Source organism: Crocodylus porosus, unplaced genomic scaffold, assembly GCF_001723895.1.
Source record: "Crocodylus porosus isolate Cpor-Errol unplaced genomic scaffold, CroPor_comp1, whole genome shotgun sequence".
NCBI lineage: Eukaryota > Metazoa > Chordata > Crocodylia > Crocodylidae > Crocodylus > Crocodylus porosus.
The window spans coordinates 116,479,232-116,494,177 of record NW_017728947.1 but is presented as its reverse complement, the minus strand read 5'-3'; positions in this window follow the sequence as shown (position 1 = coordinate 116,494,177).

Sequence of the window (14,946 nt, the reverse complement as noted above, 5' to 3'; positions counted from 1 at the left end):
TGGAACCAACTTCCAAGGGAAGTGGTGCTGGCTCCTACCCTGGGGGGCTTTAAGACGAGGCTTGATGCCTACCTGGCTGGAGTCATTTGAGTCCAGTTTTTCTACTGCCCAGGCTGTAGAAGATCTACAAGGTCCCTTCGACCTAACTTCTATAATTCTATGATTAAGAGTTTATACTGTTTCCAGTCTGCATAGTTCTGACTTGCCATGAGAGGGCTGGCAAGCGAGGCTATGGCTTGGAGCCACGGCACCTGGGTGCTGCCCTTGCTCAGAGTGGGAGGCTGAGTGTGGTGCATCCTGGAGGACTGCACATTTCTCATTTTATCTCTGTGGAGCAGACTGAACTGACTGTAACATGAGTTAGGCAGCAGAGTCCACTGGAGGTAACCCTCACCTGAAGTGGAGTAACTCTGAGATGCTTGGAAGGCATTTAGCATGGGTTAATAAGTTTTAATGAGTGGACACTCATGATTTAAGTGCTTTTAGTGTGGGCTAAGTCTAACATGTAACCTTCCCCTCATTCTCACACCTGGGATAATGCACTATTGACAAAAGAGCTTGAAGCTAAGTGCATCTGTAACTTCAGCAATCAGAGGCAGCCGGTAACTAAAGTGCATACCATTTCACACCCTTAAACAGATCAAGCAAACCACTCACAGTCACCACCATGCCTAGTCCGCAAGTTAGCTGAAAAATGAAAGGAGAAATGGGTCACCCTCCACAATGAATAGGCTTTGAAGATTTGCCAGATGCAAGCACTGCTGGACCATTAGAGAGGGAACAAGCCCAGATCCCAAAAGCCATCCCCCAAGAGCACAAGGCACCTATCCCTAAGAGCTTAGGTTTTTGACTGAGAGCATGACAAATTCTTGCAAGTGTCATAGGAGGGTACAGATGGGAAAAGTTCTCATTCCAGGGATGGATCTGGAGGTGAGGTGGCCTACACTGTTGCTCTTCCCCCTCCCCTCCACCCCTTCTCCCCTTTTGATCCCTGCTCCACCCACAGTTTAAAACCAGCTGCTTGGCAGTGGCAGCAGCATTTCTATTCAGGCAGTGCTAAGGGAGATGCTTGGCATCATGACTCACTATCATATACCTGATTCCTTCTAAACTTCCTGTTGCACAGGTGTTAATGACTCTCTTTTTTAATGGTCTTGACATGCCACACATCAGACCATTCTTTGTTCTGCAATTCAGGGCTCTGTTAATTGCTCCTGGTCATGAAGCTCCTATTTCACAGCCCTGCAGACAATTTTTAACTCATTATAATTAAGTTAGGTTTGTTTTTTCCTTACATCTTAAACTGAATAATCCATCCTGAGAGACCTACTCTAATAGTAAAAATGTTAACTGGAAAGAAATATGACGTATTATATAGGAGTAGGCATCCCACCATCTGCACCCCCCTTTTCAAAATCCCAGATCCACCCATGTCTCAGACTATCTATTTTCAAGTATCCACTCCTCTACAAGAAAATGTTGTAAAGGGATGTGCCTTCTGACCATCGGCATTTACAAAACTCCTCTTTGAACTAAGCACTGAGGATATCCTAAGATGTGTAGGTGCTACTAGTGGGTGGGAAGAACATGTGCAATCCAGTAAAAAATTCTGACAAACAGTTTAAATCAGAATCAGTAAGGAAATTAAAGTCTCCCATGAAAAATGTCTACATAGTTGTTTTCAAAACTTCTTAAATTTAAAGTTTTATATTTTTACTGATTTTATCTTCATAATTTTCAGCAGCTGTAATCCAAACAGAATTGTTTTTATTTTTTTTTTTACAAAACCTTGGAAGACGTATTAATGTGTCATTTTATTTTTTTAAAAATTGTGTTTTATCAAAATAATTTCCACCCAAAAAGCATTTAGCTTGACAATGTGTCAAATAGCAGTTTACATTAAGATGTTCCCTTTTCTGAAAGTGGTTTATTTATTAAATGCTGATAAACACAACTTTTACATTTGAGGATTCAAATGATTACTAAATTAAACTGACAGATGCTTAGATCATGGTGGAGCAATTTTGTTCTCCAATTCCATACACCTCTCTCTTTATCCGGTCCTGTTTATTGTGCCATTGAACAGAATAGCAGCAGATTAACTGAAAATCCTGAGGCTCGTGGAGCTTGCTACTTTTGACAGAGAAGTGACTCCTTAGAAAAGCATAATGGATTTGGATAATTTACAATAATTCAGAAGGCAATATATTAAAATATTATATACCAGCAATTTGAATTATTTGTAGAATTATGGTGGAAAAGCTGGTCCAAGTTGCTCGCCGAACAAAGAGTTGCTCCCTTAAGCTTTCCAATTATTCTTATAGACATACAAGCAGAAAACAGATCCTACAACACTAGCTTAAGTACAAAGCAGTCATGTTTTCACAGTAACAGTTCAATTTTAGTTGAACAGCTACAGTGGGGCACCAATTACTTTTAATTGATCCTATTCTGTTTAGACCTCGGTGCAGAAAGCTGCAGTCCTTGGTGTATCAAGGGCCTGGAAATCAACTTGATGAAATGGAACAAAACAGTATCACTCAGGCAAATCAAAGCCCTTCTGCTTTGTCAGTAGGAACAGTGAAAGAGATGTTGCTCTGAGACAGAATTGATTACCCAGAATTAATTAAGGGAAAGGTAGAAATATTTCCCTATCCAAATAGGTAAAAAGTTGCAGCCCCAAGAGAAAGGTGGGGTGTTTTTTTCTGTTTTAAATCTTTCATCCATTCATTAGTACTAGATAATCAGAAATTTGAAAGAGCTTCCTCTGCCTGCCGAAGGGAATTTGCACCTGAAAGCTTGCATAGAAGAATTTTCCCAACTATTTGAGTTGGTCTAATAAAGATATTGGATTTACCCAAAGAAATGTGTTCATTGATCCTGGTACTTTTACATCATATGTGGGAATAGATGCATGCCATTGCATTTGCTGAAGGCACTAGCAGCTTGTCCTATTTATTCTGCATTAAAACTCCCTCATAAGACGGATAAGACCCTCAACAAAGAGCAGTATTACAGCCAGTCCACAAAACTAGACAAAAAGCCTTGTTAATAGTTTTCTGTAGAAAGATGCAGACAAATTGGGAAGAATCTGGAGAAGAGCAGCAGGAATGATAATAAGTTTGGTAATCATGAACTGAGTAAAGGTTGGAGAAACTGTATGTATTCAGCTCTGAAAATAGAAGCCTAGGAGTAGGCAGGGCAATCTTCCCATATATAGAAGGTTATTTTAAAAGGAAACTTATCAATTGTCTTCTATGTTCAGTTTATGAAAGACGAGAAGTCAGGCTAAATTTCAGCAATGAATTAGGCTGGATAGTAGGGAAAACTTTCTAGATTTAAGAGCATTAAAACACTATCTAGGCTTGTGGAATCCTTACCATCAAGGAGGGATTACCATATTTTCCAGTGTATAACATGTTCTTGAATAAAATGCACATGCTGTTTTTGACAGACAACATGCAGAAAAAGAAGGCCGATGTTGGGTAAAGAACTGAGGAGCAGCAGGTAGGGGAAAGGAGGTGCGAGTGTGTGTGTGTTGGGGGGGGGGGAGCCTTCCTCTGAAACTTTCCTGGCTCTATACAGCAGCACACCTGGAAGGGACACAACCACTTCTGAAGCCATCCTGCTGGTCTCCCCTGCCCCTCCATCAATGTGGAGACCCAGCCTGGAGCCAGGGGGCCACCTGAGGCAGAGACCCTCATCTTGACTAAACACCTGGTGCTGGGTCCGATCACAAACCAGCTCCACGCATGAGCCCAATCCAATGCACCGAGTCATTGCATCCAGCATACAGGGTGCCCCATACTTCCAGAAATTTGGCAGTGCGGGACCGGTGGCAGTGTTAATTGCCCCAGCTCCTACAGCCACAGCAATTAATGCTGCCACCAGTCCCCCACCACCAAATTTCCAGACCTGGGGGGAAGCCACATTTCTCACATGTAATGCACACTCCAATTTCCACCACCTTGTTTTGGGGGAAAACATGCATTGAAATGTGAGACAATATGGTAACGTAAGTTAGATCCACAGCTGGTAAACTTTACAAGGTGCAGGCTGGAAGAGCCTGGCTCCAGTCCCGTGCAGGCCTGGGGTTAAGAGGCATCTGCTCTGGGGCCAGGCACCTGGGAGCTGCACCCAATAAGCATCTGGTTTTCTCTTTCAGCTGCACCCATGCTGCAGCCTGAGGCAAGGAGAAGCAGCAGCATTATAGGTGCGGCTCCTCGCTGCCCAGCCCTGGCATGGGCACTGGTGTAGGCAAAGCCCTCTGGCTCGATCCCATGGCTCTGTAGGCCAGATCTGGCCCACAGGCTGCATGTTGTTGACCCCTGAATTAGACAGTCTCTCAGAAATGGCCTGGGCATGCTTTGTCCTGTCTCCATGTAAGGAAATGCTCTCGATCAATGATTCTCAACCAGGGTGCTGCAGTACCCTTGGATGCCAAAATACAAGTGAAACCTGAGCTTGCATTTTCCAAGGGATGTCTTGTCTTACATCTGACAAGGTTGAGAGGCACTGCTCAAGATGATCCCTTGAGATGCCTTTTAACCCTACATTTCTATGGTTCAGGAACAAAATTCACAGACCTGTAGACAACAAGGTAGTTGGAGAGTCCACTGATGCTGATGTTTTTTTTTGTCCCAATCTTTGCACCTAACTTTTACACCTAAGCCAGGGAAACAGTGAAACAAGTATCCAGAGTGATTCGGACCCCAGGGCAAAGATCAATGAAGCCACATCGATCTCATTCGGCTGGTGCCTATTTCCAGGATCATCCAGCCAGCACTAGGAAAAAAAATAACCATCCATTCAAGAGCAGCAACCAGTAATGGGGAAACTATGCCAGTGCCTGGGCTGGTCATTTTTTTCTTGAAACTGGTTTCTGGGGAGAAATTGGTTTTTGGGTGGGGGGGTTGGCAAATCAGTCAATCTGACTCTCTACAAAACCTTTGGACCTGTCATCTGAAGCCCCACAAAAAACAGGAAGGCATGCCTTCAGTTCAAACTATATCTTTTTTATTTTTTGGGTGCCAAGATGAAATTTTCTACGAAGTCCCCCATTTTTTTGGATGATTTTGGACCAGTGCTAAGTTCTCAGTAGAGCCAGACCTCAGGCATTTTCCTTGCAAGCCATTAGAGCCTGCTCAAACCATCCCAGTGTGGCCTTGTGGTAAAGAGGTCTGCCCCCATCTCCCCCAGCACCTACCACCCACTCCGGCAGTAGGGTCAGTGGTGGGTTTTCCTCCAAATGAACCATTAATGTCTCTCGCACCAACAACGTTCTTCCACCGGGGCTAGGAAGGATGGGTGTGAAGAAGGCTATTCGGCTCCACCCTGGAAGGTACCTGGAACCTGAAACTTCGACTTCTTTTAGTGGGGGTGACGGTGCTTATCTCTGGCAGGATCAAGCCCTTCAACCTCCTTTGAGCCCATGGAGGAATGGCATCTCTGCCGCGTGCTCCGTGCCCTCAGCTCCGCACAGGGGTAGCTTTGCTGGCTGCTGCAACCAAAGGCCCAGTTTGTTCCCCTGCTGAGACGGGTGCCCTCGGTTCAAAGCAAGAGTAGAGGGGACAGGGCTCAGGAGGAAACAGCAGGAAAGGCATCTCATTTCCAGCTGTTCGGTGCCTGGCTGCAACGGGGTACAAGGTGGCTCACTAGTATTTCAGGGTTTCATTTCTCACGAAGAAAGTTACAAAGAAAAAAAACAAGTCTAACTTTGCTTAACAACGTGCACAGGATGACCTATTAAGTCTGTCATTTAATTTGCTTCATTAACCAGTGGACTAATTAGTTTCTCTCTCTCAAAATATTTCTTGAGCCTTTTACTTTGGCACGGTAATAAACACTATCTCCAGACTCTGCTGAAGCTCCTTTAGCCACATCAATACAAAAGGGTAATTATAGACAGGCAGGCAAAGTATTTTCTCTCCTTAGTTTTTCTCTTTTTTTTCCCTTTCAATTATTTATAATCCTGAAACACCAACATCATTTTTATTTCCATCTCTTTCAAATTGACACACATTGATTTTTTTTCCTTCTGTTTCTAATTGTACACTGGCCAACACTGACACTTCATTTAATAAACTGCCTTGTTTGTGCATCACTTTTTATTATTGATATTAGTAGGATTAGGCAGAGCTCTGGGAACATTGGTTGCTACCCATTTTCCTAGTGAAGAAACAGCCAAGGAAATATAAAAGTTGGGGCGTGATAATATATAATAAACTAGACAAACCAGAATAAAATAATACCCACTGACCTGCTTACAGTTAAAAACAGACTGAACAAAAAAGCAATAGTTTCAGTGCCCTCAAGCTCAGGAATCAGACACCCAAAGTACCACATTGCAAAAGAGCACTAAGATGAGACTAGAACAAACAGGCTCGATATGATGCAAGTCCCAGAGCTGGATTTAGGCCAGAGACAGACATGTGAATAGGAAGGTTTGGACAGGGGGGCGACTCACACTTCACTGAGAGCCATTTGCAAAGCACACATCCTGTGAGAGCCAGGCAGGCAAGCAGGGGCCTGGACAGAAGGTGGTTATTAATGAGCCATCACTCAGCAAAGACGCAGGAATCAGCCTTTGGCTTGTCAAATCCCATTTGGTCTAATGAAGTGCATTAACACAGGGTTATGGCAGGTTTGGGGTTGCCCTGGCTGTGCACCCCTGAATTAGAGACATGCAGCTATGCAGAATTGTTCAGTATCAGTGTTTCATCAGCCAAAGGCTCTGGTTTTGCACTCTGCCTGTGCAACTGGTCCCCGATACATTCACCGCAAGATATCAAGCACAGAAGGCTTTGATTTACACTGTCAAAGCAAACATACTCTAGCGAGAGGACTGCATAACTGCTTGTGGCAGGTCAGTGGACTTCACTGCTATCCTGGTCACTTCAAGTATAAAACAAGGGACTCGTACTCAGACCCCATAATAGGAGCACTGCATCCCTGAGGAACTGCCTCACTCCTCATGGCACATGAAATCAGCTGGAGCCCTAGAGGTGACATTAATCACTGAGGACATTGTCAGAAAGAGGCCCTTTCGATTATCAAACTTGCTGCACTACTGGGGTCGGAGTTGGAAATAAAGAACTGAAAGGTACCTTCCCAGTCATCATGCCTACTTGCCCAATATCAGAGACAGCTGCCCCAAAATCTATCCTTGGGAACACTGCAGAGCCCATCAGTTCATGACCTCTGCTGGTCATATAGGGGCTTTGAGGAGGAGGTTATTATAGTCATGAACAAAGGTGTGTCTTAGTCTGTCAAAGGAGATTTGGAAAAAAAAAAATATACACACACACACACACACACTGTTTTCATTGTTCACGCATACAGAATTCCGAAACAAGTTCCCCCCCCCACAAAAAACCTGAAAATAAATGGTGTAAATCCAAGTACAAATAAATCATTCCTCTTAACCAACCTTTCACATAATAAAACGGCAGATCAAGCGACCATATTCAACCAATCTGGCATGCTACCAGCACCATGTGCATTACAAATATCTCCTAGATGTACTTATTCCTATTAGAAATACTTTTTCTGCAGTTAGAAAACTTTATTTTACCATCAGGATGTAGGGGCTACACTTGGAAAGGTCTCTAAATTGCATTCTGAAACTTTCTTAGCCTTTAACACTAAAGCTAAACATTAAATAGTTGTCTAACTGGACCAAGAAGTCCTGATGCCTGAGGGAGGTCGCACAGCACCTGTAAAAGTTGCACTGGACCACAGGCAGCTGTTGTTAGAAACTTTTTGACTAGCCTCGGCCCAGATTCACAAAACATTGAGCATGTGATGAAATTCTTTAACTCCAAAACACGGGTTCAAGGCCAGGTCTACACAAGGCCCAGGACTGCATGAGCAGGATCTTCTGCATGTTGTGACTAGACGGCAGAGAACAAATTCTTTTCCACTGCAGCTTTACATTAACCTGACAGTGTTCTTTTCTTAAACGACCCCAATACCTTGAAGAAAGTAAGATCTGCACCACAAATGTTGCCACAGCTTTTCACTATCACCTCTACAGAGTTGTGATGTCTAATACATCTCCCCCCATGTTGTTACTGTTAGGGTGACAGTATTTGGATCTTGGGAGCATTGAATCTGCAGCTGAATAAAAGGCTATAACCTGTGGCCTAGCAAGCTGCTAACCACCAGGCAGAATGGTATGTTAAAAGTAACATTGCAAGACACTTAGGCAAGCATTTTCCTAACAATATAATAGTGTTGTAAGATATATAGCTCATTGTATAAGAAAAACAGGAGGCAGACCACCAGCTATCATTAGGAGATAAAGCAGAAGTAAGACCTTAGAGATGGTGTAGGAATCAGCAAGAAACCACAAGTGACCAAAAGAGGCAGAGGTCACGTTTTTAGGCACCCGCTTACATCAAAAAGATATGTAAATAAGTGAAATGTATAGGTAATTCCATGTTAATGAAATAAACAGTAAACAGAGGAGCTTGAGATGGGAAGGAATAAGGGTGGAACAAAGGAGGGACAAAGGGGGTGGTAAATGTTAATAAGCCAAGGTGTATAAATATAGAAAGAACTAAAGTTTCTGGCAGCTCCCCGGTTTGTTGGAGCTGGCCTGAAGCTGACTCCATTTTGAATAAAGCTCCTGGTGAGCAACGTGTGCATCGATCCATTGTCTCCCTAGTCATTGGGCATTGCATGAAGTTGCGGTCTAACAGTTAATGCTTCCTGTCATTTAGAGATGCTCCCTAACTCAGAAGACCAAGGAAGTTGGGAATTAGGCAATGGTCCCTCAATTAGTTGGTTGTCAGGGGGAAAGACAAAGGGGCTGCAGAGGCTTGTCTACTGCTCCCCCCCAAAAGTTATTTATTTTTTTTTACATCTTCTCATTCATGCCTGACTGTACTAACCCAACCATCACCACACCTCCCACTGCCAATGGGATATGCACTTGACTTCAGCTAAGGCACCCATCATTCCCATAAATCTTCAGCCTACTCAAAACAAAGACCAACTCCCATGGATTGAACACCACTGTAATGTGCACTAGGATGCTGAGTCCACTGGGGCTAGGAGATGGAGACTGACTCAATATCCCTGGGGGACTGCACCAACACGGTGCCCAAGGGTGCAACCAGAGATGTTCCACAGAACAGATGGGGACGATTTCTGACGAGTAACACCTCTGCTCCTCTACCTTTCCTGGTGTCCCCTCACATCTGCCAGGGGATGGGATTTAGGTAAGGCATTGTTACATTCTCTATGGCACCTGATCAGAAAAGACCACTTTGTGGGGTGTCAGTGGGCACCCATCCTGGAAAGAAAGCGCTCTCACCCTGCCTGAGGGCAGTGCAATAGCGTGAACTGGTGGATGCGTCATCCTCACTGAGCTCCAAGCCACCTGCCTACAACCTGCCTCTTCTTTAGGTAGGTATCTATTCACTTAGAAATCAACACCCATATGCATGTGTATGAGAAAAAGGAAGTACACCTGGAGAGAGGCAGGAGCTTAACTATTTATTTTCATTATTAACAAAATGCCCAATAAATCACAAGAGCCTCTGGTGAATGGTAAAGGTCATTCTTTCTGGTGAAAATTGTACTCTGCACTGCATTTATTACAATGCAGCTTTCTATTATTATTATTAACATGGAATTCTCTTGTACATGAAGGCATGAAAAAATTACCTGAGGCTTAGCTCTAAAATAGCTACAATTACAATTGTTTAATTTGTTTTCTTTTGTAGGCAGCTTTAAAAGAAGACTCCAGGCTGATTTATGCATTTAATTTCAATTTAATTTTTATAGTATGTTTCTTGCCCTGATGTGATATTACCAAAGCACAAGGCGTCAGATAGCATATGCGTAGCTGGGTGCAGTCGCACTGATATCTTATTGCACAATGCACTGCTCCCTCAATTACGTTTTGATAGGCTCTGACTTTTGGAATTGAATTCAAAGAAAGGCTTAGAATGCAATTTTAAAATATTAGCACTTTAAGAGCATCTGCCCAGTCAAAGAGAGATAAACACAAAGTGATGGGTAAAGCATGACTGATCGTCTTTAACCCCTTCAGGGGAGGGCACTGGGGAATGTACTAACTTACTCATTAGTCCCAATGCCAGTATGATTTGCACTTAAAATGCCAAATTAGTTTCCAGTAACAAAGAATTACCCCCCTGGTATGTCAAAAACGCAGCTCCACTTTGTCGGTATCTGGCTGCTGGAGCAACCTCTTTGGCAGGCAGCTGTGGTTGCAACTAGCTACAATCTACAGCAACCTAAAGATTACTGTAATAGTGGAAAACTGGCTCTTCCTCCAACTAGGAGCTGTGCTAAAGTTGGCTCATCCATGAATAATGGACAAAGCTATTCTGAAACATGGCCAAGGAGCACTGATGGGGAGCTATGGGCCAGTCTTAGCTGCTACTATTTGGTCCCTTCTGTGAATAGAAAACAGTGTTGATTTCCAGTGCCTGCAAAGGACCTAACAAAAAATACATCCTAAGACAGAAGTCCACAGCCACAATGGTCCAGCTACTCAAGAAGCCAGATTTGTGACCGCCCATCTCTTCCATTGGACCAGCCTCTTTCTGTCATTTCAGCAGCACATCAGTAATATTCGGCTCATGCTTTGTCATCTCTCTGAAGTGCATCTGACCAACAGTCTATTAGTTAGTATATGTTGCACTGACCCGACTGAAGCATAAAATAAGCATTGCAGAGATGTAAGTTACTGCATAGTTTAACCTGGTAATAAATCAGTGTGCATTGCATGAGCTATTTCAGCCTGATCAGACTGCTAACTCCATTTTCTGGAGTCTGTAGATATGATTGGTTAGGGGGTTTGGGTGTGTTTGGGGGTTTTTTGTTTGTTTTTTGGGGGGGGAAGTTGTTTGTTTGTTTTTTGTTTTATAGCCTGTACTCTAAGGTATGCAAGTAAAGAAATAGCCTGGTCCAGTTCATCCAAAATCAAATCCTTTCCAGACTGAATATGTTACTAAACCATTTAGCTCATATATGCCCACCATATAAAGTTTGTCTGACAAAATCCTGGTGTGAAAACAGGGTGTAGCTTTAAATTGTGTAAGCCAGTTCTGAACAAAAGGCAGCTACAGACCAAAGATAAACATGGCTGACCGCAGGGATCTGACAATTCAATATAATTATATCTCTTTTTTTAATCCAGATGCAGTTACATGTAATTCCCAGGCTTGAGCTCCTTGCTCAATTGATGTCTTTGTAAAAGCATAGATTAAATCTGCAAGAACAAGAGGAGCTTAAGTGATTAGGAGCTTTGGCCAGCCTACAGCAAGGGGCAATATTGGGTCCCCACTTCCTTGTTTGAATGCTGCTGTTTTTCCATATCACATATGAAACGAGGGACAGAAGATGCTATTTTCTCCTCTGTCTGAATGATGTTCCAGTTTCCCAAGTGACCGGTCATCCAAATCACTAGAGGAAACGACACTAAAAAAACTCTCAAAAAGCCACAATATGAGCCATAGAGTGGGCACACACATGGGCATCATAAAAGGAGAGAAGAACAGAGAAAGGTCTGCAAAATGGATTTGGGGTCTGAAAACAAATCACTACTAGTTCAGAACCAATTTGTGCTTATCCAAATCCCACTGACGAGAGGAGAGAACGGGTAATTCAGATAAACCAACACCATCATTAGCCTCCCAATCTCAAGATGGTAAAGAGAACTTTTATGCCGGTCCTTCTGAGTTACCAATGATATTTACTTACCAACAACTTACGATGAAACTCCCTGGATTCCTAACAAGGATCTTAAAATAGGAACTAAGGGTCTCTAAAAGTTTTCTGAAGTCCTTCTCATTTATTGCCAGGCTATTCCACACCACCCTCCCCCCCGCAAAAAAAAAAAAAAACTTGCTGAAGCAAAACTCTTATCATTAGTGAAACTGTTTTTATAAAGAAAGATTTCTTTTTAAAAAAGGTTCAAATGCTGAAAAAAAGCCCTTGGCTCCTAGCGACAGTTCTTCCAAGGCTGAATCTAAGACTAATTCAATTTCTTAGCTGGTGTCAGCAAAAGCACTTTGACTTCTATCCCATTTGATTGATACGTGCTGCAGAGCCTGCCATCATATGTCACTCAAAAGTGCTGAAAAAAAAATAAAAATAGTGTAAGTTCAGATCTGGGTCAGCTTAATTTCATTTGGGTGGTGGAAAACAGAACTATTCTCCCACTTAGGTCCCATGCAATAAAAAGTGTTCAGGCAAGCACTAAAGGAGATGCATACATTGTAGATACGCTTGGTAGGTGAGAACCGTGATTCATCAACAGGAAAATGTTTTTGCATGACTGTAACCCCCTGCATGACAAACCTAACGCAGCTGCACATGCTACACTCTCGTCCTCTTTAAACATGTCCATCCAGACTCAGCGCTCGTCTACGTGCCACAAGATGCCAACACCGATTCCACACTCACTCGTGTTCTGACGCATGCGAAGAAGTTGCATCCAAACGCCATGCCTGTAAAAGTGTCACAAGGATTTTGTGCCACAGAGATCAGAAATGACTGGGCTACTTCAGTTTCTTTGGTAGCAGCACACTTAACTAAGCATTAAAGACAATACTTCATTATTCAGTGCTATTTGTTTCACTCTCTGCTTTTTGAGAAACAATTACTGATCACCAAGAGTGAAAAGAAACCCAAGAAGCAGAAATTGGCATCTTCCATAAAGTCTGGAGAGCAATTACTCATATTTAAAATATAGTCAGCCTCAGGCAACAGTATGTTTCAAAAGCAAAAGAGCACTAAAAGCATCCCTGGTAATTCAAATGCTAAGTTTTGCACTGATTCCCTGCTCCACTGCATATTTATATACTATGAGCCCTGTGTGTCACGCACTTAACGTCAGCTGTCTGCAGAAAGCATTTGTCTGAAGCTCTTTGGCTTCTTGAAGTGTTCAAGGAGGACTCTGTGCTGTCATTTATCATACAAATCAGTCTAACATGGATGCCACCAGGTTTTCTTCACAACTGTCATTTTTCTATTTTGTATTCCCTGACTGTGAGCGTTCGGAGATATTGTGGCATCAGGAAAATTTGACAATAAAGGGAGAACATCATTCCTCCTTTAGAAAATGCAGATGGCTGAGAAAGACAAAGTGCAACTCAGCAAAATAAATAAATAAATAAATAAAATAAAAACCCCTTAAAACGATAGTTGAGAACCAGTGCTATTTTTTCCTGCGGCACTTTCTTTGATCAGTCCGATTCAGCCGTTCAGCCGAGGTCTACATCTCTTATCCTGTGCAGCTCACTTGGTCTCCTTACCATCTATGAAAGCAACTAGAAATTAGTACAGATTTCTCCTTGTTGAGAGTACAATAGCAAATCTTCTTAACTGGCTTTGCAGTCTTCCCAGTATTTTGTACAAAGCCATTTGCAGCAAATTGCTAAGAACAGTTTTACCAAATCCACATACCTGCTTTTAGGTGCTAAACTCCATTCTCCAGCATCTAAATAAGGAAATTTTGCAAGCACAACTCCAGTGTATCCCACCGCACCGGGGGGGGGCGGGGAATAATCAGGCCACTTATTTACGTTTATGGGTAAGAACTTTAAAGGTTAACTTTAATCTCTGGAAAAAAAAAAGAGGCCACAAAGCAGAAACCATAAATCTTTTGATGGGTAAAGCTGTAAAGAAGCTTCTATTTGCTTGTAAAAGTCTATGCCCCATAAGCTGATGTGCAGATACACCAGCCAGGGCAGATGAACCAGAGCTCAGGACAAGTCTCTTTCCCCAGGCTGGATCTAACAAGCAGCAGCTTACAAATCAAAAGCAAGGTAATACTGGGCAGTGACAATCAGCCTTGCAGACTTCACAGAGCTAAAAAAATAAGACCTTCCGTCAATTCTATCCCAATGTGCGCACTGAGAATCTGAATGTTACGAGTGAAGAAATAGCTGGCTCCCTGGACTTTTTTTTACCTATACATCCAATTTCAGAGATGGAGTGGGATATTTCAGGGACTCCTTTGCCATTAGTTGAAATAACTTTGGCCTTGAAGGACACAAACAATAATAAACCTATGAGCAGTGATGGGTTTTCTGTGGGGTTTTATAAACAAATGTAATGATCTATTAGTACCTTAATTATTGAACGTATAATCATAGTAAAAAACAAGGCATACTACCAACCAATGTATATGAAGCTATTAATTCTTTAAGTCCTAAACCAGGCAAGGATTCCATGAATTGCTGTTACTATGGACCAATTTCTTTAATTAGTTAGATACCAAAATCCTAATCAAAATTATCACACAGATGGAACAGCTATTCCCTAAGTTAATTCACAAAAATCAAGTAAAACTTATCAAAAAAGGTCTAGTTGTGATAAGCATACTTCAGTAATTGATACAGTAGTAGCAATGCAAAATTCCACAGTCCCTGTGGCTCTTTTGGTATTTGATGCAGAGATTGTGTTCCTTCCAAGTAACTTTTTTGTGCAAATAATTCAAAACGTGGATAATAGCTGTTATACACAAATCCCAGTGCAAGAATTGTGGCCAGTAATAAGCTGTCTGATTCATTTCACCTGGAAAGGGCAACTCAACAAGGTTGCCCGTTACTCCCTCTTCCATTTGATTTGGGATTGAAACCATTGGCTACAGCTGTAGGAATAGGGGTGATATAAAAAGCATTAAGGTAGGAAACAGGGAACACAAAATCCTGTTTTGTGCAGATGATGCACTAATAGCTCTGGAACAGTCTGAGACATCACACCCTTCCCTCTTATGAATTAAAAAATTAAGCAATCTATCTGGTGGTAAAATTAATTGGGCTCAATCAGAGTAACTTGGACTAAGTCTGTCACAACAGATGTGTTTAGCACATACTAGTAGCTTCAGAAGCAATGAACTTATAACTTACCTAGGTATTAAAATATCCAAGAATATTCATGTTAGTAGCTGTCAAAACTTTCAGA